Below are 23,316 nucleotides of genomic sequence, written 5' to 3' on the forward strand. Positions count from 1 at the left end.
AATAAATGCCCTATGTAAATAAGGCATTTATTTAACGTTTCACTGTGTTGGTTTTTATTCCAACCCCCCCCCCCCCCCCCCCGAGCGGAAGCGCGTTTAACCTGCGGTCACCGCCGCGCTCCTCGCTGGCCCTGGCGCCTCCGCACCGCTCGGCGGCGCTCGTGCACCGTCACGGTCACCCGCCGCGACAGAAGCACCGAGACGAAGGAGATCGCCGACGGCAGGCTGTGAACACCGCAGTGTGCACGCGACCGTACGGCAGCCCGCTCCCTCTCTCTCTCTCTCTCTCCCCCGCAACAACGCCAGCGACGACGCGCGGCGGAACCGTCACCTTTGTTTTGAAGCGAAGTGGCGGAGGAGGTCCCGAGGGGGTCCGAGAAAACGCGAACTTAACGTCGCGCCGCAAACCGTGAGTAGGCTGTCGGTGTTTGTTATTTCGGGGTTTGCGGAGGATGAAGACGAGCGCGGTCGCTAATGTGATCTGGGTTCCGGTTGTGTTTATGTAAGATCGCGCTGGCAAGCCTTCCGAACTGCGCGGACGTAGTTCTTCGACCCGGAGAAACGAGGATGGGGGCTCACCATCATATGCACTTCTTCCTTTCGCGTTGCGGAATAGCAGTGTGCGTGCGTGCGTGCGTGTGTGGGTGTGTGTGTTTGTGTCCGTGTGCGGCGGGATTCACGGCTGTCATCTTCTCCCAGGGTTTGCCCTGTCAGTGGAGCCGGCAAAGGTCTCGCCGGGAGACGGCGTCATGTAGCTGCGATGCCCGGGGAAACGGGGGCACGAATGCTAAGCTATCCGCCGCGACATGTCGGAAGGGTCGCGCGCATGTTTCGCACAGCCCCGTTGGACGGTGCGGAGGTTTAAAGCGAGCGGTCGTACGTAAGTTACACAAACGGCGTGGTTTCGCTTCTTAAAAGTGTAACAACTGAGGCTTTTTTTTACTTAAAATGGAAGCACGTGGATACTCCCGAGGGGAAACTGTTTTTGCTGTATTCGTTCCACGAACGTTGAGGGATGAATCCAGAATGACGTCTCCCCTCGATGCCCTTTGACCTGTGGATGCTCTGCGTCACGTGGGTCTGTCACCTGTCCGCCCGTTTCGCCGGAAACAGTGTGGCTAAAACAAGTCAAAGATAAAATTGATGAAAAAAATGGACCGTTGAGGAAACCCCTTGCTATTGCATATGAGTGACAACTATGTTTCTTCTAATTCTCAGTGTTGCAGCATTAAAGCATGATGGAGTTAGCTAGCTAACTTAGCTCAGGAGCTAGCCGTTAAGTCTCTGTGGTTGAATATCTCTTTGAGGCCCCTCCTGTTTTTGGTCTGTTTTCCTAAGTCATTGCATCTTTTAAAGCAAGGATTAAACAAGTGAGGAATCTCACGTAAAAAAGTGCTTGAAACACACAAGTATTAAAGTGTCACACAGAATGTTTCCGGCCTGGTACCAATATGGTGCGGGTATTTCTTTGCTCACACCTTTCCGTTCCGCACGCCGCTTAGAAACGCCATCGTTGTCTTGAGGTGAGCAGGTCTGGGGTCAAAAAAAGTTAATTTAAGTTTGTAGGTCTCCCTGTGGATGGACGAAAAGCTGCAGCATCCGGCTGCTCGGTGCTCAAAAGATTATAACGTTCTTCTGTGATGGTTTCACAAAAGCAGCTGCTGCACCTTGGGTGTGACGCTGGGATGCTGTGGGCTGCTAGTGGCAATAAATTCACAAGGCACAAACCGGTCAGGCAGACGATATCAAATTTGAAATCTGGTAATCGACACAAACCCTTATTTTCTTTTTCTTCAAAAAGAGCAAATGCTCGATTGTTATTGAGGCAGCAATAGTGCTGCAAAGGGGTGGAAAATTTCCCCAAACATGTTGTTTTTGAACGTCTTTGTCATTACCTCGTTTACCATTAACTATAATTACTGCTAATAAAAGGGTGAGCAATAAAAACATAATTCCAAACTAGATGTTAAAGATGTATGAAATGCAGCACATGCTGTGTTTATAAGTGACCTAGCATTGACGTACACCTGAAAGGATTTACGGAAAAACACTGAAACCAGAAGCTTAAATAATTTTACATTTAGAAGTGGCTGTTCTTGGGAGAGGTGGGTGATCATAGAAAATACACTATTACCCCTAACCCATTTTATTCATCGTTCATGTTTTCGTCTGATGAAAGAATGATGTTCTTCTCACATGGATTGAGTAAAAAATGTTAAATTTGTATTGGAAATGTTTGCACGCATGTCTGCTTATGAGCAACATTTTACTGCAGGCAGGCATGCATTTAATTCACGTATAGTCCCGTTAATTCCCATGGAAAGTTTCCAACTTATTATGGTGAACCACAATGAATGCAGTAATGGCAATAAAACGTAATCCCCACCCCTTGTTCATGAGAATCTACATATGTGTCTTCAACTCAACACGCTTTGAGGCTTTGGGCTGTCAGTAGAAGAAAAAAAACAACAACTAATCGCACATTTTATAATTCATTAATCTTGATTAATGGTGATTAATGAATGTTGTTGTTGTTACAATGTTTTAAATGAATGTTTTTCTCCTAAAGACTGAAACAAGTAATGAGTAATCACTTTAGAAAACGTGTATTGTAGACACACTACTTTAAACACAAAACTACACACATGTGATCATCTTGGAGGCATGTTGAACTCTTCCTGCTGTCCTCGTGCACTTCGCTCTCAGCTCTCCATCATTTAACGGCTGTGTTTGACGTGCCAACAATCTCCCCACATTTAGCAGGACGTTTTCAAACCGCGGTCTTTTAGGGACACAGTGGTGTCCTCTGCAGGGTAAGCTTAGCCTAGCAGCTAGCAGCTAGCTTAGCATAGCGGTGCTTTACGTGGTCCGTGGTGCCACTCACCCCCCTTCTGTTTGACCCGTGGAGTAAGTCCTCCGCTGCATGTCGCGCCTGTTTGTTCTCTCCATCTTGACGTAACTGACTGCAGCCAGCATCCGTTTAGTTTTCCGCACTCAACAAACAAAACGTACGTTAAATATTTTTAATTAATCTCCTAGATTAATGCGTTTATGTTGACAACCCTATGTCATATATTACAAAAGGCTCAGTGATTGTTCTTCAAACGTCATGCAAGAGACGGGCCCATACCCAAAGTCCCCCCTAATGCTACGTTCACACTAAAACCTTTTTTTAAAGTCTCCATGCTTCCAACGATTATCCTGTGTTTAACACTCGCATTGCTGTGACTTGTGGGTAATTCCCTTGGCCAAAGACAGCGTTTAATGCTGACTTACAGAAAGGGTCCATAAAGGGCTAGAAATCTGCCAGAGACAAACACCCAGCGATGTGACAGCGGGACGGAACTAAACCCTCCCCAAGTCAGCGCCTCAAAGCACAGCAGTCCGTATAGGTGGAGATTGGGATTGGACCACAGTTCATTTTCCATACCCTTCAGGCGTGGAAGCATGCACCAAGCCCATGTAAGAGAGACTCCTTTCATAGTGACGGGAGAATGATGAGGAAGCTCATTCTCAGTCACTCAAGCATCACGTTTCTGACGTACAACAACCATAACGACGTATATCAAAGACTAACAAATTCTAGCACTTAAATTGTACTTATAAGGGCTCTTGCCTATAACAAGTTGTAAATCGGCTTATTTAATGAAATTGCACTTTCTCGTTATTTTGTGTTTATATCCTTATGGTTGAACTGCACTTATTGTAAGTCGCTTTGGATAAAAGTAATGTAATAACAAATCACAGAAGTTTTATTTTTTGGGTCGGTCGACCTTCCAGATTCCCAAATTAACGTGTAGAAGAACTAAGGAAGGAGAGTTTTCATAATATTTCCCCTTTAACTCACATTTTCCAATCGTAATGCCAAATTACAGCAATAAGCGTTTTTTTTTTTTACCCGATATGGAGTTACTTTCTGAGTAAATATCTCTTCGATCCAAATCATGAGCATGTAGATCTGTGGCTGTATTCCCAACGCTCACCCCACCCTCCTGGTCCCCAAGTCCCGGGGCCTTTTCTTGGGGTATTTAACCGTTGTTTGGATCATTATCAGGAGTTAATCGCATGCACAGGGCTATTTTTAGCTTAACATTCCATACGTGGGTATAGAACCTCCAAAACTATCGGACAAAGTTCCACTTGGAACCAAAATCGCTCATGGGTGTAAACGCGTCACCTTTAGGCGAAATTCGCTGTTTTTAATCCAAAATAGGTGTTTTGTGTGATTCCTCTGCACAAACAAATGTTTTTTTGGTAATCTGCGAACTCAAGTGGTCATGAATATTTGCTTCAAGCTTGTTCGATTGGTCAACACGTGTCCTCTTCGGTTCTGCTGCTGCCTCGATGCCGTAATGCACAGGTGTGCCGTGGGTACGCTGCAACAACGTTTCCCATGAACAGACGAAAACTGATGTTTGAAAAATAAAACCTATGACAATCTATTCTAACTTTCGGTTAACTAAACGATGCGCAAATGTTGGTCGTTGAAGTCGCCGAGTGCGATAAGTGGTCGGTGGAAGGATCCTTTTTCAGAACGGCACAAGCCGATCTCAGTTGGGTATTTAGCGGCATGCAAATTCCATGTAACGTTTAATGAGTATCTTCATCATCATGGGTTTGCCATAAATGCTTTTTTCTAACTTTTTTTAAGGATCTGGCACAACACAGCGACCTGCAAGTAGCGCAGGGTCTTAAATAAAAGTGATGTGTGTGTGACAATTGTCCCACTGACTTTTGGCGAGATGAATGATGGTTTGCAAGCCAAATATTGATTACACGTCTACCGTGAAATGAAAGGTCTGCGGCTTCTTTCTTGGTGCCCTGCTGAGCGTATTTGTTTCCCCACACGATGCGGCAAAACACCCTCCGTCGGCACTGTTGTCTTAAGTGTCGTCTGGGTGTTGACCCGGTTTAGCTTAGTCCAATGTCCTTGGCTAAAACGTAATGTTTGTGTTGTAATTCCAAACAGAAGTCCCGCTCTTTGTCTAACAGCACTTTTTTGGGGGGGGAAACCTTTAACAAATGAAGTAAAGTCTCTTGACTTCCGCTGGCTCGTTATCAGCGCCCACCCGCGCGCCATTTGTTGCGTACGACTACGCATCCTGTCCCGAATGCTTTTCCTGAAACACACATCCTGTTTTCTCAAACTTGGTTAATCAGTACATGGTAGTTTCCACCTTCCCGTTTCATCCTTTCTAAGTTGCCCCCCCCCCCCCACAAAAAGTTTATATCTGTTAGGAGCTTCAAAAAGGACTAAATAAATAAAAGGCACGTTACTAGCAGCCTGCGATATATAATTGAAGTTCTCACTTGAACATGCGTGGGCTCTGATGCGACGTAGACGCAGAGGGGTTACAGGCCGTGGGCATCCTTCATTTTTGCCCTTTTCCACCGATTTATCCCCGATTTATTTCCTCATCACGCCAGCACGCATTAACCATCAAGAGCGTGCGCTCCGGGTCCTAAAGCCAGAACACATACCAGCTGCATTGAGTTCAAGTGTGGACAGCATGTGGGCAATTTATCAAATGCACAACACACACACTCACACACACATACTCACTCACACACACACACACACACACGTGTATACATGCGCGCCCACACAAAAAAAAAAACTTTGTTTGATCAAACTTGACCGTAATTGACTTAAAAATTCTATGCGAGTTGAAAAGTGGCAGCAGTGTGTGTGTGTGTGTGTGTGTCCCCCATTGGGAGGCTTTGCAGATGGCTTTGTTCTGCTTTGCTTGAGAAGCCCTGTGTCTGTGTGAGCTGTCTGGAGGGGAACCGTTTGCTTTTTATTTCGCCGCCTGCATTAACAGGTCAGAGCAGCGCGGCTCAGCTGTGTGTCTGCCGGCTCTTTTTCTAGAGATTACAAGTGTTGACTTTTTCTTTGTTTTCTTTTCTATTTTTGTCCCCATGTATATATATTCACATAATATTGCTGATGCTACCACTGAAATGTTTATGCAGCAACTTGCAAAGCCTCAAGAGTTATTTACCTCGTTCTTAATTATTTACAAGTTAGCGCGCTCTCTGCAAACGAAGATAAATACCGGAATTGACTTAAAAATGAAATGCCTGTTATTGAAGTAATTGATAGCTGCTACTGCAGCCACAGCAGTCTGAGTGTTATGACTCTTGATAGGAGGACATACGGAAAAACATGCCGTCACAGATAAGGTTTGCTCAAGTGCTTCTCTTACTAACTTCAAGCTACAGAGCAGCGTGAAAGCCTGGGAGAGGCATGAACAGGTGGTATCGGGTATCCGTCTATGTACGTTAGCATCGGAGCCTTGTACCCACAGCTGTGTTGCACCGTGTCATTTTATATTAGTGTTGGCCGTGGTTGGCTTTTTTTTTTTTTCATCAGAATAAAGCTGTTCCTCTTAACCACTGGAACGTGAAGGGTCAGCGGTGTGCACCTCTCCGGTGTGCTGCACAAATGTAATAACGGGTCCAACAAAGTGGTTATTGGAGATCAACCGAATAGATGGGGGGCCGTGATGTAGGCCTGTAATGTTTGATGTGCGGCTCCTAAACTACGGAGGCAACCAGTACGGATACCTCTTACAAAAAGAGCAATGGCACCAATCTTGACTCCAAGCTGTTTGATTTGTAATATTTTTGAGGATAAGCTTGTTAGAAGGACGTGGGAATGTCGGGCAATATGTGCTTTTGTATTTATGTGCTTTTTAAATCAAACTTTTGTATTTAGCGGAAAGCCTCATTCTCTGCCCGTTGTGCCAAGTGCACTAAAGCAGCTCCTTTCTTCCTCTGGGTTCTGCTTGGCCTGTAAGGCAGGCCGTGGTAAGTGCACTCTGCTATTCAGAACTACAGAAAAAAAAAACTGCTGTCATGACGCATTTGTGGATGTCCTGGAAATCAGACCATTTCGTGCGAATCCTTTTAATCGGAGGCCCGGGGAAAGGTGATAAATATCTGATTGTCAATCAGAGCAATAAACATAATTCAGTGTTGGACAAAGGCTGCTACAAGCTAGTTTTTAAATTAAAATAAAGCAGCATAACCCTGGCTTGCATGCAAATGCATTCTTGACTTCCCTGGGGGGGGGGTTCAATGCCGCTCCATCACCACTGTCATTGCGAGCGGGTTACGGACACTGTTTAAGCTTTATACAATTGAGACACTTTCCAGGATGCCTAACGTGTCACTTTTTACTTCTTTGCTCTGAGGAAGTCTTTTCATTCCTTTTTCTTCTTATGTCTGAGTAATTTCGTGACCCCTTTTCACTTTTACTAAAGATGTGTGTTCTCAGAGGGGCTAATCCATATGCCAGAGCAGGTTAGCGTCAGTGCGTAAGCGTGAGAGTACACTCGATGCTCTACACACGTCCTTGTGCATCAGCAGCACAAAGGGCAGGACGAGGCCTCTGAGGTCACAGCTGATTGGACATCGGATCGATGCAACACTTTGCAGCTAGTTGTATAAACAGAGGGAATTATGACCTTGTAGATGTGTGTGTGTGTGTATATATATATCTAATAAAATGATTTCTGTACATGTATTTGTGCTGGATTAAGGCCATAAATAATGCAACATTTTTCTAATAACCGTTACTACTGCTAAGCCCCTGAAGTTGTAAACCTGGGGGAAACAATTGGCCTTTGAATTGAACGCGGCCCGGGTCTCCAGCAGCATGCTGGTGATTAGTTTCACCTCGAGTTGGTTTTAACATGAGGATGAGATAGAGATGTATGACATTTCGCCATATTGCCCGGTTTTATCCTCCAACAACTTATTTTCCTTCATACTTTTGAACCTTTGTGCTCCCATTTCATCAACCTTCTCCCTTTCCCTCTGGTCCATATTCTACGTAGCTGTGCACGGAGCCCCTGATGAGATGGCTATATATAGAAGAAAAATGGGGGGAGCGAGATTAAGAAGAATATAATGCCTCTTAATGTAGTTATTAACTAACAAGTACATATAGATCATAGATGAACTAATGTTACGCTCGCCCCGCTATCATCTTACAAGTTAAAACGTCTTTTAAATATAGAGCTTCTCTTTCTGTGGTCAGGTGGTTCTTAGAGCCAATAGAGATGCCACAGTGGATCCAAAAGGGGGGGGGGGGGTGTGGGGGGGCGTAGCAGGTGCTGGCAGCCCATGGGGGCATATTTGTGTTGTCTGCTCACTCAGTGGGAACATTTTAATTTGAGCCTTTTTGTTTCTATAAAACGGGTCAGGATTTGTTCCGGCCCAGGGCAATTTATGTCACCGCTCGCACAGAAGCTGCTGCAGTGCCACACAAACACACCCCGTGTTTAGGTTAACCTCTTCACTATATGTTCCTTTGAAGGAAAGAAACTGTGCTACACAGGACAAATGTTTACACGTCTGGGCCGTGGTATCCGCTCAACGCGCGCTCCACACTTTCCGGGAGCACTTGAGACGAGTCGTTCGTTTCGTGGAACTCGGCCTGCAGACGGATCGCAGAGTTCTTGTTGTTCTGGTGGTGGAAAGTTTGCGCGAGCTGCAGTGGAATGTTTGCTGGTTGTCTCTGCAGGTCACAAAAAATAACTACTAGACTCCACACAAACAATAGCAAACCCACGTTGCAGGATTTATTATGTGGGTTTTGACAGACCCGTTCCAGTAATGTTATAAATATATCTATATATTTGGAAATGTGGTGGTGCAGACGGTTGCTTTCCCCAACAACAACAAATAATGATGGTCCCGTCCCGTCCTGTCCGGTCCTGTCAAAAAGGGGTGTTGTGGGTCACTAAGTGGTGATGGTGGGGGATCACAGGACACGTTGGCCGCATGAGAGAGAGACTCTGGACTTTGTCTCTGTGAGGAAGAAGCGTGCCGTGTGGTCCGCATACTGCTCTGGACCTCGGGCCCTTTGACTCGTCATCGGGCGTCGGGTCACGCCGACAGTTCATCGCCGGCAGCCCCCCCCCCGCCCCCGAGGCTCTCTGTGATGTCACTTTGGGTTTTTCCTTCAGTCAGTTTTGTCGGCGCCTATGAGAAGTCCCTCTGCCGGGCAAACGGGACTCGCAGAGTCACACGCTGCTCGTCATTCCCATGGCTGAGAACTCTCCTCCCCAGGCTGCGCACACCCTCCTGCTGCCAAAAAATGTGCTCAAATTAGGAGGTGTGACTTTTCGGCACCTCGACCGTTCCACTTTGCAAACGTGCGCGCTGAACTTCATGAGCAGCTTTGTTTAAGAGACTTTTCCATCAACACCTTGAGGTGAGAGTGTCCTTTTTTTTGGTCTTTTTTTTTACTTAAAAAATCTGAGTCTCCTGGAGAGTATTAAGAGAATATTAAATGAAACTCTTATCCCATAGGCTGGAGACAGTGGTCTGTTTGCCATGAAGGGGAGACTGACACGGAATAATTCTGATGATGGACCCAAGTATTTGGTTATTCTACAATTCAAGCTACTGTTAGCAAAATGTGCCTTTAAAAAAAAATAAAAAAAAACTTCAAAAATAAATGCTCATTATTACGTTGATGACACCTAACCTAGCTCTTGAACTAATTTGTTGCGATATCTTTATCCATTTGAATTACTGGTTACCGACATCTGGTGAAAATGTCAAGAGCACCTGCGGAATTATGATTACTGCGAAAAGCGGTGACTTGTTCAATACTTAATTTCCCCACTGTATGCTCCATGAAACAATATTTTCAGTTGGAGCAGCAGAGGTGGGACACACGACTGGTGTAAGTCCCAATGGATGCCGCGCTGTGGACCATAATGATGGATTCATCATGCGTGCCGCCGCTGTTGTTGTTGGCAACCAGCATTCATTGGTTTGTGCCGGCCTTTATTTCACAGTCGGCCCGTATTGGAAAACCAGCTTTAAATGACAATTTCACAATTTCACACAGCATTTCGCCACTTCTGACATTCATTTTCCAAATTATTATTATTATTTGTTTTGAAGGTTTACATATTAGTTCTGCTTAGTCAAAGCAAATCAAGAAAAGAGAACATCTTTGTGGTCACAGTATCTCAGAGTTCTTTATTTGTATGACAGGGTTAAAAGCCCTCGAGGCTGAAACAGCGGCCAACGTGAAGTGAAACTATCGAGCTGAGTCGTAACCCGGCCCGATGACCTACATAGTCGCTGCGGAGTGCTGTCAGCCAGACGGCGTCCGGACAATGACCCACACGCAGAACAAGTGTCGGCGCTGCCTTTTTAAAACGGACCATCTGAAAGTCCGGGACCGCTTTCAGTGACACTCCGAATGGCAGATGGCCGCTTCTTTTTACACTTTGATTTAAATAAATGTTGTCAGTTTGCTGATCGATTGGTCTCCGTGGTGATTTAAACGGCTACTAGTCAAAGCCACAGCACTGAGCTTCTGTTGTCTCGTTAAGAGAAAAAGACACTGTAGAATTAGGATGCAAATCTAATGTTATCCACAAATCAGAAAAAAAGTACACTTTATAATACCTTCATAGTGTTGGTGAATAGTTGTATGGTTTTGCTCAAAACCCGCTGCAGCCCCGACCCGGGGTGCACACGCACACGCACACGCACACACACACACACACACACACACACACACACACACACACACACACACACTGCATCCTCTCATGTGACAGACAGCACAGACCTGAGGGCACGGCCAGAGTCGATGCATTACAGCCTTCCTCTGACTATTCACCAAAAACAAGCGTGGCACGCGCACGCCTTTTTCCGCCCGGATAGGGAGGAGGGGTCCGTGTCCCACCGAGGGGTCTCTGGAGCGGCTGGCTGCAGGAGGAGAGCGAGGTGCGGACCCCGGTGGTGTGTGTCAGCGGGTGCACAGGCAGTGCCAACCGTGTGCTTTTTGGAAAGAAAGACGTAGCGGTGCTATTACTCACCTCGGTAGCAGCGATAGTGCTGCGCTGTGCCTCCCGGGGGGGTTCTGTCCAATCATTGGCACACACTTCATTACCGTGTGTGTGTGTGTGTGTATGTGTGTGTGTGTGTGTGTGTGTCTGTGCTCTTGCTGCAGAGCCCTACACTTACTGCAAAGGGAATCACAGGCTGTATTTATAGCAGGGTTTGTGCTTTTTGAGCTGCGTCTTTGTTCTTATTGAGCCTCAGAACACAAAACGTGTGGGAATGTGTTTGAGTGTGTGTGTGTGTGTTTATGTGTTTAAGAGAAAAAGTTGTGTTTGTAACGGGTCGTATCTCCTCCGCTCACAACAGCCCCGCTGCAGTTTTTTGTTGCTGCATTCTCAAGAGATGTTTTTATTTGGAATGACCCCCCCCCCCCCCTCCATTTGTTTATTCAACATCTTTGCACAGTTCGAGAAGGTGCGAGAAGGACGTCTGTCCTGGAGGGCGATCGGAGGCCCGCAATGGAACCGTAAATAAGACGTGGCTCAGAAGATGAAGATGAAGATGTGGGATGCTCGTGCAAGCAAGCGTGGGTCCGTGTGTGTCTGTGGAAGAGAGGCCATTTCAATAGAGTGAGGAGCAGGGCAGAGGGGAGGAGGGAGGAGATCTGCCGTGTGGATGGAACAGAGACAAAGGGAGATGTGGGAGAGGAGGAGAGGAGGCAGGGGGGGAGACTTTGCCGTCCCACGTCAAGTCGCCTGATGCTCCCCTGCTGGCCCCAGGGATGCTGACGGCACATTTTTGTTGAATCATCCCCTCCTTCCCCCTCCTCCATTCTTCCAGTCCCCTTGTCTTTTGTCCGTCTCCGTTCCTGTTGCCCTCATGTGGCCGTGCTCGTGATCCGGCCTGCTCCCCCCCCCCGCCGTCCTCTCGTGTGACCTCGCTCTCTGTCACGTTGTCAGGTCTGCTGATGCATATGCCCGACGCCAGAGTGTCCTTGTCCTCTGGGTTTCAAAGTGTCTTTCCCACGGGGGGGGGGGGGGGGGTATTCGAGTCGAAGGGCAAAGTCACCGTGCAACAGGGACGGCTTACAGAAAACCATCTTTCTTCAGGGCTCGGCTCCTTTTGCTACAAAGTCAATTAAAGCTGCCGCTGATGCCAGCAGACCAAGGTGTGGCGTGAGGTCTGATGCCTTCTGACACTCGAATGCATTTTAGCTTGTGTGTTAGCGCTGCTTATTTGAGAGTGTGGTGTGACGTTAACGTTGTTAACGTAACTTTGTTTCCTTCCGGTCGCGATTAATGAACACCAAAATGTGTGATTATTAGTATTTATTTGAATCTATTGACAGCCGTACAGATAGGCCTCTACATTACATTGTGTGTTTGTTTTCTAACAATGAATAGTTTCTTCTTGTGTCCTTGTGTGGGTCTGACACAGAGGGCTGGTGTATGTAGTTAGTAGCGTCTGAATGTAGACTATTTAAAATGTGCATATTAAAGCTCAAGCTCTTTGTAAATCCAAAGTGAACCTAGTAACAGTAAGATTCATACATAACCAGGCATCAACGAAAACAAATCTAAAGCTAACTAATATTTAACTTGGATATAGCGGGTGAATAAAACATGTGCACCCATTGAGATGTGTAATAACTGATTAAAATAACTTTATTATAAACATGAGCTTCCGGCAATAGTTTGATTGGCAGATGGTTGATGTCTTAATCCTTAATCCAAAATATGAATCATATTTTCACCATATGTCCACTCAGAGTAATTGGAAGAGAGAAAGCTGAAACAAAACCAAACGGGCATAATTAGGAATAAAAAACAATGCCACCCATGGCAGTTTTCTTTTTGTTTTTGGCGCAGGTCGGGTTTCCAGCCCTTGAGTTTACCGGCAGTTTGATGGAATATTTGTGAGAAGGAGCAGACCTGGTGCATTGTGGGGGGGATCCAGTCGGCACTGACCAAAGACTTCATGAGAGCCTGTGCGTAGTGAAACGATGGCTTGTGATGGTTTCCTGGTGCCATTTTGGGACCGATTTAGGCAACCTGACCCCCGTCAGTGGACATCGTCTACATCGCTAAAGCTTTTAGCACTTTGCTGTGGAAGTGTGATCCCGGGCCCGTCTTCAGCGTAACAAACGCACGCCGTCCCGAATCATTTCAGGGTCGGAGCAAATGTGTGTCGTGAGTTGCCAAAGAGAGAAAGATGACGGAGCCCTCACGCCGTTTGAACATCCTGTAACCATCCATTAGGAGATGCCAGCGGAGGGAAACCCCCCGTCTGTTGCTCCCGGTTCTACTCGTAGATGTACGATGGCGTGCAGGGACGCTCCTCACAACGTTGTTTCCCCTTTTTCCTTCTTTTTTTGCCACCAAATTGACTTCTTCCCCTTCCTTTGTGTCGTTGTTTTGCTGTAGGTCGAGATAGAAGAGTCCAGGGGACCCGATGCCACGGTGGATCCATACCGGCTCATCCAACACGACTGCCAACCCCCGCCCCCCCACATCCCTATTTCACACCCCCCAAACACTGTAAGCATCGTTTACCTTTTGCTAAACATAATGTGCACCCGAACAACACCTAACATAAATCATGTATGCTCTGGCTCCGTATTTTTCACCAAATATTTGGCCTCCCAGACCAACTTCATCTTTTAGACCGGCGTGGGGGTCTCACACAGGAACTGATTCTTTTGTTAGAGCATATTTTATTCATCTTTTATTTTTTCATCCCCATTTCTGGAGCACGCAGGTAACTGCAGAAGCAGCTTCTGGTTCAAAAACTGCATTATTTATTTACTCTGGTTACTTTCGTTTAATAGAAAAATGTGTTGTTTAATTGTGACAAATATGAAAAAAAAAATAACATACCAGGAATAGATCATACACTAAAATGTATTTAAATAAGGAAACAAACATTAATTATGGTAATACAGCTCTTCTCTAAAATATGAATGAACTAGTCCACCTTAAAGGTCGGTCTACCTTTAGTGTACAGCCCTAATAGATGTATGGTTTGCGTTCATGTTTAAAAAAACAAAAAATCCTACAGTGATTAAATCTGTGAGGACTTAAAATGTCTTTTGTCAAACGTGGCGTCTTGTACAAATGCTTTTCTGACCGTTTGTCACTGGCCTTGCCTTTAAACAAAGTGTCATTTATTCTTTATTTTACCTCCACTTGGTAGTTAAACTTGAACCCTCTGAGGGCGGGGGGGGGGGTGACCTTTACACAAAGAGGATGACTCCTAATGCAGATCCCAAGGGCACGGCGTTGGAGCTTAATCTGCGCCGCCGGCGGGCCTCACTCATCACGTCTCTCTGCTGTTGGGACGGGACCCAAGGACAGACCTGGGTCTTCAATACGCACAATAGCCTTTCTTTTTACACATCACCTGGATTCAGAGCCAAAAAATGAAGACACAATATCCTTGATGTTGCTCAGTCCGACACGTTGGAGGATTTTGTTTGTGTGCTTTGTTACTTTTTGTATTTTTCCTTTTCAGGACACATTCCTGACTTCTGTTAAATAAGGACGTGCATCGACACATTTTCTTGCCAAGCTTTTTTAATGGTGTAGGAACCTGAAAATAAGTGTCCTCCTCATTCTAAGCCATGCACTCGTGGAAAGTATAGGTGAGTTTACAGAATATGAATATATTAAAGGCGTTGCGTTTGTGCATTCGAGGGTTCTAGGTCAGCAGGCCGGGTCCGGAGGTCGGGCCGGCGCAGCGGAAAGCCCCCGTGCGTGTGATTGTGTCATCAGCGGGGCACATCCATCGCATTCCTTTAGTAATTAGATATTGAAATGCTGGAAGTTTCTGATCAATAAACATAGATTTTTCTTCATCTATTTTTCTTTCCACAAAGTCAATACACCGTACCGAGTTTTTCCAGACCTCCGACACACAGTGGAGCTCCACTGCATTGGGGGGGGGGGGGGGACGAAATATGTCCCGGTGACGCCGGCGGAGGTCGGACACGCGCCCGCTGCTCAATGACTCCTATGATATTCAGATGATGGTTCTGTGGGCCGCCTGACGGAGCAGACAGTGACGGCTCCCATGATTCATGAGGCCACCGTTTGATCGCTCCGTGGCAGAGAGGAGCGCCCCCCCCCCCCACCCCCCCCCGGTCTGCAGTCAGCGCAGCCGTCATGAACCCTTGGAATGAGTGGAATGTCAAGTCAGTGAACGGATGTTCACGTTCACCACTTATGCTGCATCAAAAGTATTTAACGTTTGAAATGAGCATTTCCTTTTTACTTTTGCAGGGTTACTTTAATCTTGAATAAAACAAATTCTCAGGCAAGTTCCTTGGGTTTTGCGAATTAAAAGCTTTCATTTGCAATGGACATTACGGAGGACGTCGTGAGCGTTAAAGGCACCTTCTGCCGTGCAATAAAGAGCTCGTCGGTTGATTCTGAAATCACCGCCAAGGCGGCAATATTTCATCCTGCCACGTCTTCATTCCAGCGGGGTATTTATAGTTGTAGGACTGATGATGTAAATAAGCACAGCTGCACTTCAGTTAATTTGTATGCAGTGCTGCTAATTGGAACCGAATACAGGACTCTATTGAATGTGTCCCAAAAGGAGGTCTGTTTGAAATACAACTTGAAGAAGCCAAGGAATATATTTGGGTGTTCCTATGGTTCTACAATTCAGTACTGAAGCACTAATTTCTTACACATCTCCTAATTTGTTAATTTGTTTTTGTTTTGATCACAGACCCTGATGCAGCTTCCTTTTCCGCAGTGATTCATCTGCAGTTATGAATCATGGATGTCTGCCACTCTGACTTGTATTCCTTCTTTTGCAAAGAGGCCACCCAAAGTGCATAGTCTAGTTGTGCTGTTTTTAGCAATATGTCTCATATGTCTCTTATTTAGCCTGCAGAAAAATGCGTGTTTGCATAGTTTATAGCAGAAGGGAGGAGGAGAAGTATAGAGGTGGGCTGACTGTGATGCGCTCAATGAAGGAACGCCCTTGATCTTCTGACACCAATCGGTGGTCTTTGGGGAAATATTGGTCTTTATTTGGGATTCCGGAGCTGTGTCTGTCTTAATTATTCTTGAGAATGAAGCTATTGTATTGAGGATTAAGCTACCTGCATTCTTTATACTGGCCAGCAGGGGGCGTTTCCTCGCGTTGCCCACTAAGTCGGATTGCATGGATCCCGTGCATGTTGTTGGATCTCACTTGATTTAGTACCTCCGTAACATTAGGTCATGGTCTCCATGTGTAGTTTCAAGCCCGACGGGCCCTGCAGCCTTTAATCCAAGTAGCTCCATCCTATCCATGCTGTTAAACATGTCCTTTTCCTGCTGTGAGCAGGAATGTTACTTTGAGGGTACAAATTAAAGTTGTGTATGTGAGTGACTCCTGGCTGTGCCTTGTACTTCACTAATTAATATGAATTGATTTAATTAGCATGCCTGTGTTTACACTGAAGGCGCTGAACTCGCTAGTGATTCAGACCGGCCGGCGGCGCGTTGGACCCCGCGGCTCGGGGGCCGGGCTGAACGTGAGTGATGATTGGCGCCCGGCGCTGAAGGGGTCCGTCGGTCTCCCGCAGGGCTCGGCCCCTTGCAGTGGTTTTTCTCTTTTTGTATCCCAATGACATCCCTTTTCCAGTAGTTGGTTGTACTGGAGGCCTGGTCCAGTGTTCATACATTTTAAACAATGGAGCAAGGTGGTGTTCCTGTTTTCTTTCTCATCATGTGTTGTAATTTAAACGTTTCTGACGTGGCCGAATGGACTTGGGAAGCACTTTGAGGGACGATGCGTTTTGTCGCTGCATGTCAAGGATTTGTAAAAAGCCTTTGGCCAGAGTAGAAGAAGGCTTTGAAACGTGGTTATGCCACGTGGATGCTCTTTTCCACCAACCCCCTCCACACAGTGATGAAGCTGTGGGGGTGAGGTGTTTTATTTGAGGGCAGCGGAGCGCTGCTGATTAACCTTTCCAATCTGGAGGTTCCCTGCTGGTCCTGCACATCGGACCACTTGATCTGCGCTGGTCTTCCTCTCATGTATCGCTGCTCCCTCTTTCTCTGACAACGCAAAGACCGTCGTGATCAGGACCTTCTGTAACATTTTCACAGCGCATCGCCAGCAGCTTATTGCCATTAGTTCCAATATCCCGTGCATCTTTTGTGTGTCATGAAGAGACATTGATCTGGAGCGATCACACCAACCTTCGGGGGTGATTTAAATAAGAGTTTCACAACTCCATCTTTCTCTGGTTTAGGGAGACTGTTGTGGCAGCGGATGAAGACGAGTGCACATATGCTACATCAACCATGACAATGGCAACAAATAACAAATTGGCTGCTGGGGGAATGACTCACCGCTCACGACTCCGACAGAAGGGGCTCCGTTTTAACAGATTTCCGAAGTCAGGCGTTGGAAAATGTGGGGTAAACAATCTAAAAATAGACGCTACCGGGATGGCATGAGATTCCTCATTATCTGGTTCTGCAAAGCAGCGCTGTGCTAAACGGATGAGTGATAGATCTTTGAATGGTATAGTTTACTTTTTTTGTCTTCTGGAAGAAAGAAAACCCAACTTTTAAAGACTTCATGTTCCCCCTCGGCGGGACTCTGCTTGCTGTCGTGCAGCCGCCTCAGCATCCGAGGTCAGGAGTCACGTGACCTGCTCCTCCGGGCCTGGCCCGACGGCTTCCACCGGGGGGGGTAGAGGGACGGTTGAAGGAAACCGGGCGACATTCCCCTTTCAGCCATTGAATCATCCACTGCCATGGCTGAGTCACAGAGGTCCCATTCATTGCTGCCAGACAGAGAGAGCGGAGTGGAGAACCCCACTTGGTCACAGAGTTGTATTTCAGCATCACAATGGGACTCTGGATGGAGGAGATCTTCCCTCGGCTGCTGGAGACTCCGATATCATGCAGCAAAATGCGTACGGTCAGAAATGCTCGCACACACACTTTCACACACACTCACACACTCACGGAGGGGGGAGGGGGGGGGGGGGAAAACACTTAAGCACACTGAACAAGGGAAGCTTTCTCTGCCATGTGAATGAGTGGTGAGTTAGTGAATGGTTGAGTGTGTCCTCAGTCTTTGAGGTCGGCAGCCCAGGGAAGATTAGGAGGAAGCGCGTCAAATGAATGAGCGAGGAAGAAATGTGAGAGGGGGGGGGGGCAGTGTCCTAGGAAAACCCTGCGCGTTACACTCACTTTGAGGGAATTATCTGAGTGAGATTTCCGCAAAGGACCGAAAGTGGACGCGCACTTCATGTCACTCACACGGACTATCCCCCAAGCTCGAGTCCATGTCTATTTGAGCTGTAGATGCTGCCCTGATGGCTCCTCCCTCTTCTTCACCCTCAAATTCATGTACATTTTTACAAATGCGTAATTCCGCAGCAGGCCGTGGTCTCTCCTTTGGCTCATGCCTCATGGGGGGCCTACATGAACAGGCTCTAATCCGACGCTCTCACCTGCTCATCATTTCCTGTCCGGCCTCATTTTGGAATCACATTTTTTGTTGTTGCTGCCAGTTGTCGTTAATGCTGGAAATTGGGTGCGTTTGTTGGGCTGTGTGCGAGAGAACAAGCAGTCCGTGTCGCTCACTGGTTGCCGTCGCAGCTGGCAAAGAAGTCCGGGGGGGGGGGGGGGCGGGGGGGCTGCTTGTAAAATGGAAGCCGTTTGAAAATAGTCAGCATGTGTCACCGCAGCAGGGCCACATCACAGCTCCCCGCTTCTTCTCTCTCCAATGGCACCATGCTCCACGCTGTCACATGGCTCCCAGCCCTGCATGTGGATGACAAAAGGATTCGTCTCAGCCTGTATTCCCCCCTTTACCCCCAGCTAGCAGCTCTAAAAAAAAAAAAAAAGGAACTCTCTCGGTACTACGTGTCAACAAAGATTGGGTGGATGGACACATATTCGGGAGGATTCTGAAGTTGTCCTCAGGTAAAATTGTCTGACTCGAGTTTCACAATTCGTCTCTCAGGCAGCTGTGAAAAGCAAAAGCAGTGGAGAAACGATGTTGGCACCTGCAGTGATTTGGGTGAAGCCTCAGTGTGCAGTTCCACAGACTGAGTGCCCTTCTAGTTGAGTACGGTGGTCGTAGATGGTCAAATTACTGCTTCATGTCATTTCATTATTGTGTTCCCTTCCCTTAGCAGCTGCACCCAGACTTTAATACTCATATAAACAGGATTTTCTTTTGTCTGTGATAGTTCCAAAAAAAAAAAAGGAGTGAGCCTCTAAACGAAGCAAAGCCAATATGTCGGATGGAAAGCGTTCCGCTATTGATGTCTGCCTCAGACTCCTGATCCAAGAGGGGTTCTGTGCCTCTCACCAGAATGTGTTTCCGTGAGACTCTCATGAGGTGATAAACAATGGTCAATGCCTACAGGAACAAACTGTAACTGTAACACAAACAGTAACCCCTTGCAATGTACCAATGTGTGGTAGAACATGTGGGTGCACTCAAATGAAAAAGGATAAACACACCAGTGCACCGGATCCACAAAAGCAGTTCTACAGCTTGACCGTATTATGAAATGTCTCCCAGTCAACGGCACAGAAATCTGCAGCATCGCTAATCACAGACAACCTTTCCCGTCCATCTGGACAACATCTTTTATGATTTTCTGCTCACCTGACCTCAGAAATACCTGCTCCCAAGTACCCTCTGCGCTGGCAGCACCCTAAGTACAGCACGGCGGGTTGTCACGGTGACCTTGGTAACGCATGCCCTGCTCTTTAGCCACATTTGACGGGCAACAAAGTAAAAGTAAATCATGTCACGTTTTAACAGACGGGGACCCGATGCCAGGTTTCAGCTCATTGCCCTTTTTTTAGTTTGTGGTTTGCTCAAACACTCGACTAGATTGAGCCCAGATTAGAACCTGATTGCTCTGTGTTATGTTTTCACTCGGGCCAGCGGCGTGTTGGTCTGTGTTTACATGTGGTTCCGGTGCAGGAAGAGCGAGCGCTAAACCCTGCGGCCTGCAGAGGATGTCTGCTAACTGAACCCATCTGGTGTGTTGGCCAAGTGTCCACCGTGCAACTCAGAAACCTGTTCAATTTGACTCACTAAAGGAACACGTGTCAATGGCCCCCTTCTTTGGTTTCCGCCTATTAAACAGACATTTTTTGGGGGGGTGGGGCGCTCGGTGGGGGATCGTAAGCCGCTCGGCGCACCACATTGATCCTGCATGAAATATCTGTTGAAAGTGGACATCCATGATCCACTCAGGAGGATTTGAATGTTCGGTGACCCCCATCTGCACTTTCCATCTAGCGACTGCTAGCCCTAATATGCTGAACTCAGGCGATGACAGCGGGGAACGTCTGCAGAACATTTACACGTTAGCGTGCCGACGTTAGCATTTAGCTAGTACAGCTGGACCAACCTGCCAGCATGGCTGTTAAGTTACTTACAGTGTCACCATTGCATTCACGCACACACACACACACACACTCACACTCTCTTTTGCCCCCCCCCCTCTTTTGACACCACAGGGTCGCAATGTATGTGCTGCAGTCAGCCAACCGAGAGCGACCTCTTCTAATGCAGCCGCTGTGTTCAGTCCCCTTCTAATGAGTGCTTGTGACTCACAATCTATACTGCGTATAAGCCGGGGGGGTTAATGTGTGTGTGTGTGTGCGTGTGTGCGTGTGTGTGTGTTCGCGCCCCTTGTAGGGCTGAGAAATCCAATGTGTCTCTCGGACATGAATTCTCTTGATGGGGCGACAATTATCCATGAAGCCTCCACAACGTTTAGCCTTTTGTAGTAATGTCAAGCGTTGCTCTTTGGTGTAGAGTTGTGCCACTAGAAACACTCATATTAGAACAACAAATTGAGTGTTATAATACTAGAGCCACGTGACCACAGCTGCAATACAGAATATCTTTAAAGTATTGCTTTTTCTTCACTAGCTATGTGTTCATTTAATTTGCATTTTTAAGGCTACCTTGTGTTAATGTTTGCAGCTCTGTGGTTAAACGCAAAAAAGTAGTTCAACAGTTTAATTGGCGATGTCCGTTACACAGCAATAAAGTTGCATTGACATTTTGTCTGCAAACCTCAGCCACCGTAAGTCAGACCACGTGAGGCTCCAGTGTGTTGAATAGAGCGAGGCATCTATTGCCTGTGAGCTCTCAACACACAAAGAGGGTTCAATTGTGTGTACCTGAAGCAGTTTGTTTCCTCTGTGCTGCGCTCACGTTCCGCTCTTTGTGGTCTTATTTCTCATCACAGTGTACGAGTTCTTTATGATTTATTGTAAAATCAAGTATCAAACAATAGAACATCCAACACTTTGACCTGCAGGTCAGTCAGAGTTTCACAGATTTTCGACTTGAAACGGTTCATTTTTAACTGAGATTTAGAATGCAAGGTTTCTGGTGAGAGTCTATTTTTCTGAGAGAAGCATCATTGATCTGTTGAGGGATGTTCAGAAAGTTTAAAGTCTGACCGTTTTAATATTGTTTTTTTTCTGCTTCTGATGATAAACGGTTCACTTTTGGCCATTCTTTGAATAAAACATGCTGTTCCAATCCAACAGTTAGTCAGGAAAAAAGGAACCTGTTAGCAGTTTTCTAATAAATCAATAAAATGGTTTGGATAGTGTTCCAGTGTTGGCCCTTTTTTGCAATGGCGTCCTTTTTGACTGAATATTTGCCTCCTTTAAGTCGAGCATCAGCTGAAACCGAACCGTCTGTGGCTCCTTGTGGGTGTTGGGCTGAAATCTGTCTTTTGCTGCCTCTTGCACTGTCAAGACGCGCCGAGCTGTCACCAGAGGTGTCAGACGAGTCAGACGCAAGCAAGAAAAGCAGATGGGTAGCGGGGAAAAGGATGTGGGGTAGACAGGCGGGAGGCAGAAAGAAACCCGATAGCGGCTAACTGCGTCGCCTACAGAAGGAAGCCAAGTGTCGAAATCACTGAGGTTCATCCTTCTCCCCCCCCCCCCCCCCCCCCCCCCCCCCGGTCCCAGGTTCACGGCTTGGCTTGGCGCTTTGTTGTTCTTCCACTAATTCATTATGTCTTGGAACGTCACATTTCAAACCCGAAATCCCCAGCCCTGCCTGCACGATCCCCACTAACGCTGCCACTCACGTGTAGCGGCTGGCAGGAGTGCTGAAGCATTTTGGAGTAAGCAAAAAAAAAAAAAAAAAAACGAGGTGCACGGGGTGGTGTCTGCTGCAGTCGTCCGCCATCATCAGGGGTCTTTTTTTTCGTGTTTGGGTGGACTTGAAACCCGGCTGGAGCTCCAAGAAATGACATGTGAGGGGCCTCATTACAGGTATAACGATGCCTCTCGTGTCACAGGTTTCTTTGCACTTCTAGATGCTCACGACGTCGTGTAGTTTGATGTTGTACTATCGTGGGTGTCTATCCGCTCGTTTCATTGTTATAAACCAGCTCAAGTCTCATTTCTGTTGGCGCCATAGAAGATGGGAGTTGTAATATATCAACTGTTAGTGTGTGTGTGTGTGTGTGTGTGAGTCCAGTTGCTGTCCATCATTCCCTCGTATAGTCCATAAAGGCAGACACAGCATACCGTACACAGATGGGCGAGCTGAGGCGTAACCATGGTGACGGTCACACACCTTCTCCAGTCACCTCACCTGGCAAATCTTCATCACCTATGTTTATACGGACATATGGATGTAGAACAGAAGATGTCCCTTAAGAAAGGCATCCGTAGGGGGTACGGTTACTCACCCGGAGGGCCGTGAAAGTTTACACTTGCCATCCACCCGTCATCCATCATTCATTGTAACTGAAAGCCGCTTTGTGTTTACTCATGCGCCACATGACACCCCGACGCCGTCCGTCAGGAACCAGAGCCGGCGTTTGTCAGCAGGTCAACGGGGCGTTTTCTGATCCCAGTGCAGCCAGTGTGCAGCAGGATCACCATAAACCAAAAGATCATTTAGAAAGGGGTGTGTTTTTTCTTGCTTTTACATTGACATCAGCCAGTCCTATATAATGTTCTATATTATAAATATAATACAAAAAAAACCTCTACTGGATACATATGTGTGAGATAACGCCTCATTGTCATGTTTGGGCAACAGTGCCACATGGACTTTCCTATGAATATGGTGAAAGACGTCACCTTTTGGGTTTCTCGATTCCCGCGGAGGACTGAGGCCCAAAGCTCGTCTGACGTGACATTGCAGACGGAGTTTGCATGTAGAATGGACCCGTTGATGAACCAATATCGCAGTTTTTATTTTCTAATTGAGCGCAGCAGCATCTCCCCTCCACCAGCACCATTTCTCCTCCCTTCCTCTGGAAACGGGGTTAATTGCACAGTGTTGAAAGTTCGGATTAGCTAAGGGCGAACTGTGCGAGCAGCGGTCGGCCCTCTTTAAAAAAAAAAAAAAAGATTAAAAAAGTCTCCCTTCAGCTTTCACAAATTAAAAAGAGGCCTTGAACGCGCAAAGCTCTTTTAAAAATGAGCAACCCGATTCCTCGTAATGAAATGGCTTACCGGGTGTTGTCTT

General features: G+C 46.7%; 1 protein-coding gene across 2 annotated transcripts in view; it reads left to right on the forward strand.

The window, feature by feature from the left end:
• Window positions 1–185: 185 nt before the first annotated feature.
• The window catches only part of adarb1b (adenosine deaminase RNA specific B1b), a 75,478-nt gene continuing 52,347 nt past the window's right edge, over window positions 186–23,316 (forward strand). The window contains exons 1-2 of one of the 2 annotated variants that reach the window (XM_037487730.2): window positions 186–409; window positions 13,242–13,355. The gene's annotated coding sequence lies outside the window, so the exon portion shown is untranslated. The remainder of the gene's footprint in view (window positions 410–13,241; window positions 13,356–23,316) is intronic. The other variant, XM_037487731.2, reaches the window with a different exon arrangement.

Source organism: Pungitius pungitius, chromosome 10 (genome assembly GCF_949316345.1).
Source record: "Pungitius pungitius chromosome 10, fPunPun2.1, whole genome shotgun sequence".
Lineage (NCBI taxonomy): Eukaryota > Metazoa > Chordata > Actinopteri > Perciformes > Gasterosteidae > Pungitius > Pungitius pungitius.